Source organism: Panicum hallii, chromosome 5, assembly GCF_002211085.1.
Source record: "Panicum hallii strain FIL2 chromosome 5, PHallii_v3.1, whole genome shotgun sequence".
NCBI lineage: Eukaryota > Viridiplantae > Streptophyta > Magnoliopsida > Poales > Poaceae > Panicum > Panicum hallii.
Genome location: NC_038046.1, coordinates 30,167,080 through 30,172,331, shown reverse-complemented (window position 1 = coordinate 30,172,331; position 5,252 = coordinate 30,167,080). Strand labels below are relative to the sequence as shown.

At 41.4% G+C, this 5,252-nt stretch overlaps 1 long non-coding RNA gene across 1 annotated transcript; it reads right to left on the bottom strand.

Moving 5' to 3' along the window:
• Positions 1–3,497: 3,497 nt before the first annotated feature.
• LOC112891475 lies at positions 3,498–3,994 on the bottom strand. The gene is made up of 2 exons (XR_003228558.1): positions 3,919–3,994; positions 3,498–3,604 (listed from the first exon to the last, which is right to left on the bottom strand). It is a non-coding gene; the product is annotated as an uncharacterized LOC112891475 (long non-coding RNA).
• Between the last annotated feature and the right edge of the window lie 1,258 nt (positions 3,995–5,252).

Here is a 5,252-nt window from a genome sequence, read left to right as displayed (position 1 = left end):
AACAGATATGTAGTTCACATATTCCATTCAACCAACTCATTTCAGATGCAAAGATATTTAACAAAATAACAGAACACGAGGCTTAGATTACATCGCAGATACTGGTGGTCCTTAACGTCTTACATCAGGGTGGTTCGAAGGCCACGGGTCAAACTATATGTACACATGCCGCATATATTACAACAAGTGGCTCTAAATCTAGGTAATCTACTCACGACCTATATCACACCACTATTTACAACTAAGATATTGACGATTTGGATAAACTAAAAATCGTCGAGGTTGCCCATGGAGGATTGGCTGCTGGAAGAGGAATGATCTAGCTAAGGATTGGGTTCTAGATCTCCATGCTCAGAGTCAAGATCGGAAACTCCTTCGATTTCCTCTAGGTCTTCTTCTCCACCTTCAGAGGCTACAGGTACTGCAGGAGGTACTAGCTGCTGCTGGAGTTCGTCGATGTGAGCATGGGCATCATCGACCTCAAGGATAAGGTCGTGGATCTGCTCCTGGAGAAACTCAATGATCGTGTTGCGTTGAGTGATCATTGCATCACTCTCATTGATCTGATCCTCCGGTGAAGAATGGTCTCCTCTCTTGCAGTAATAATTTCCTCCTTCTCTATCACCAAAGCTTGAAGCTGCTCTATCTGGGTGACTTGTCGGTCAGCATTCCTATAGTGACCTTGCTTGATACTGGTCAACTGACCTATACCGCGGCGTAGCAGAAGTTGATAGTGATGCTGAACATTCATGAACTTGATAAGGCCACGAAGTGTTTCTTCGGCTGAATCACCCAACATGTGACCATAATGAGCTATCCTGAAATTCCACTCAGGGTCACTGGAATCTATTGCAGGGAATAGGCCAATGGGATGCCCTGCAACTTCCATGGGATGCTGGTTGCAGAAGAGGTGGATGGCTTCAAGCGCTGCAGTCTCAATAGTGCCGACTAGACGATAGCCCACCACATCAATCTCGATGGGCTGCCACTGGGAGCGGAAAGGATGTTGAGGAATAGTCATCATGACTCGGCATCGAGGAACACCTTCCTCCCGATACTCCACTCCATCGTACTGTGGGGGCTCGGTTTAGAAGAATAAACTTAATGATTCCCATAGGAGACGGGGAAAACCCTCCCAGTGCAAGGCATTGGTGTGGAGATGCCCTGCGTGATCCCAGAAGACGTTTGAAGAGGCTGCCATCTGCAACAAGAATGCAAATGGTGAGATATATTTACCCTGCTAAGAACTCACAAGGTAAATGGAACAAGACAATCGATTCTGATTACAGCAAAGGTTGAAAATCAGATGGATGCTTAAGGTACTCAACTAAAGCTATCACAAGAATCCTATTAGAACTATACTAAGGATAGACAACACTTTACCTGTTCTTAAATAAAAATACATTTAAGCATTCATTTATCTGATGATGGATTATGCATGCACGTACTATTCGACCTCACAACCAAAACAACTGCCGAATATCTTCGAACTTACGCGGTTAATTTTGGTGGCATAACACATACGTCTCTCTCTAATAACTAGTCGATAAGTCCTATCCGTCCTAACCTCTTAATCGTAGTTAGTGTACCTGCAAAAGACAACATATATATAATATGAACCTTTCATGGCAGTATAACATGAAAGCGTCCCCAAACAGTACTGTTCACTATAGAAACAGCATCCGTACCATTACCGTCGTACAGAGAACATTAACATACGTCATTAAAACAATGTATTCACGGGGATACCGCAAAATACAGGGGTATGAACAGCGATCGCCACACCCTGCACCGAACCATATACTCCCAATATAATCAACCAAAGTTGGTATATTGGCAGCATCTCAAGTAGGCCACTGCTTGAGAAACAGCGTTCAGTTCGCATCACCGATGGGAAGGCCAAGCTCCTTCAGTTGGCTGAGGATCCTTACCTTCTTACCTTACCATCGAAGGTGTCGTTACAAAATATAAAGTTGGGTTATGCATGAATTTAAGTTTTAACAGAAAGTAGTGCTGCAAGTTAGGGTTATACCCTATATATATATCAATAGCCACCTGATTATTCCCATATAAGTCCCTAGGACTTTACGATCTAAACACCAACCTTAATAGATCCAATGCACTTTGTAAATTCATTTGTTTAGCAAATTTTTATCCTGAAAATACTTTTTAAAAGCTGCTGCAGTTGTAAGAGTAAACCTACAGCTCTGATACCAGCTGTGGCAGAACCGCCTGAATTATTTTGGTTCAAGTGCGCTAGTCATCGCTATACAGCCGATACTAACTCAACGCACTTAAACGGAACAATCCATTGGTCTATCGGGTCTCCGCCCGATACAACCACGGTTCAATAGGAACGAAGCAGGTTTACCTCACACGAAAGCGAGTTTACAATCACATAACAGCTCACCAACTTTTAATTTACAGAAGCTTAAATATTATTACAAACCGTTTCAAACTTAAGGTAAAGTTATACAAATATTGTTTAAAACGACAAGCTAAATAGCTTGTCCAGGTTCGTAGCAGAAGAAAAATAAACACGCGACTACGCACGTCACGAAGGTTGACACCGCGCTCAGCCCAAAGCTTGGTGTCACTCAGGAGGATCACTGCTAGCCGGGGACGGATCCCACTCCACGGACCAGCCAAACGGAATAGAGGTTGGCCATGCCGTACTATCCGTGGGGTTCTCGAAGGTCATACCTGAAAATTTCACTAGCAAGACTGAGTATACTAATACTCAGCAAGGCTTAACCGCTTCATGGTATACTTAGCCATGTAACTAGACTCATGAAGGCTTGAAATGGTTCTAGGCTTAATTTCAGCTGAAAAGCAACAAAGAATATGAACTCACTTTCATATTTTAGCTGTCAGGTTCTAGTTTCATTAATCATTCTAGGTTAGCACCTATACTAGACAAACAAGGTATGGTTTAGCATCCATCCAGTTTATCCCATAATGGTTATTGTTCTTACTCTATGTGGCAGAAGGAATAAGCAGTCTCAATCTCCGCGAGAAACGGACGATTCTGAATCGTATTTCATAACCTTGCAAGGCAAACCTAACTCACACACTTGGAACATCCAACGATAGTTCCGAAGCAACCGTTTGCCTTTCATTCCGATTCGTGGAACAGGGCCACCACAAGCGACTGTAGGACCGTACGCACACCAATTGTGCAGGACATACGTCTGTAGCGCGACTACATGACCGTACTTCTGTCCGCTGCGCGGAACGTACTCCCGCACGTCGGTGCGTGAGAAAAACCAAATTACGAGTGGTGGGAGGTACGTCCACTCCTCGGGCCGATTGGTTACTAGGCTTACCGCTTTACCATATTTCACGACATGTGGCTAGTACTTTCAAACGCTTAGCCACCACTACCACACACTACGACCTTATCAACTTTTATTAATACAGACGGGGTAACCTTTCCGAGTCATACTTGCACAGGTTTCCATGAGCGATCTGCGAATACTTTAAATCTAAATAGATACTGACCTGTTGTGAACACTGAAGAACATGCAAGACATTAACTGATAGGCTTTTGATATCATGGTAAGTTTAGTCAGGTTGCGTTACGTATGCTCATGCACAATAACTGCTGCAAAAATAAAAGTAAGGTTTGGCATTTGTTATACTTTTTTTCCCTACTTTGATAGCGTTGAAACTAGCACAGAGTAGAGAAATGGTTGCTGCTATGGTTTATTTGATGCAAGTCGGTTTTAAACCCATTCAGGCTCTGCTCAAATTTCAACTAAATCATAAATTATTCTAAAGCAATCTCCATCTTCCTAGTATCTTACAAACATGCCATAGAGTAGCGATGACAACACACTGTCACACCGAAGTACTAAACACTAATGCAACTTCTGGTGAAAGAAGGATGACTGGATGAGGTGTACGGAACCCGCGTACCAGGAGATTCGCCAAGCCGGACGTACAAGTTCTCTCCAGAGCTGGCTTTCGCCATGTCGATGAGATCCCCTGTCCAAACCAAACACCTCGATGTATCGCTCATAGTGCCAGCTTTTCTAAGGTTAGCGTACGCGTACGCCATACACGACTGCACTCGGCCGCACACTGGTCGAAGCTTTTATTCCTAATGTGCAAGAATTTGTCAGGGATCTTCATGTTAGGCATGGTCATGAAATTGTTCTCCTTTCCGCATCTTAGCGCTTCCTTTCTCTGGGGCTTGCCTTCTTGAGCGGGGCTAGGATCAGTGGTGTCAGAGACTTCCGAACTTTGGTTCGGGGTTTCAGTTAATATCTCGGCGACACTCGCAGGATCTTCAGAAAATCCAAGCTCGGGCTACTGAACCAGCTCGTAGATTCCATCGTCGAGTGTTGCTGACTCTACATGATATGTAATAATTTAAGTGAGATGGTTCTTGAGTTAAGGATTTTACTTCACAATAAAGTTGCAATCCAATAAATTGACAAACATAAATTCATGAAACAAGGGGGTTTGGATCCAAAGCTACTATTTACACTTAATTTATGGTTATATTAATGGAATTACTTTAAAATAATTTGACAAGTTTGATTTTTATTTTAAAAACCATAAAGGTCCTGACCTTGAATTTTTGTGGATAAGCTTATGTTAAACAAATAAGCTTATTCTGAAAATAGAAACTAAAGCATTTGAATTTGAATTCAAATTTCAAGTTTAAATTCAAATCCTAAGTAAACAGAACTATAAATTCTTGAAAATTTAATTATGAACTAATTATCAACAAATTAGGTTATGGTAAAAAGATCTAACTAGAAAAGCCCCAGGAATATACTTAAATAAATTCAAACCACTTCAAATTTGATTTGCAAAAATTTAAAAGAACTTAAACTACAAAGCAGTACTAAGCATGAAATTTTTACACAAGCTTACTCATGACGTAAACAGGATACAAACCAAAAATCACAAGAAAATAAGCTTATACGCAAAAGTTATGCCCAGGATACTCTTTTTCTAAAATTTTAAATAACTTTGAAAACATTGGGTTTCAAACCAAACTCTATTAATAAAAGTTGTAGAATTTGATATCTATTTTCCAACAAAACTCATTTGACAATTTTTGGAGTTTTCTACAAATTCCTATCAATTTTACAAGCTGGCTGATTTGCAAACTAAAAATGAAAAAGTGGTTTACAGAGAGGTCCTCAGGTTTTTGCACAAAGGCCCTTAGAACAGGAAAAGAAATTGCAGATGTGCCCTTGCCAGCTCTCGATGGCGGCCGGCCGGTCTGTCTGGCACGT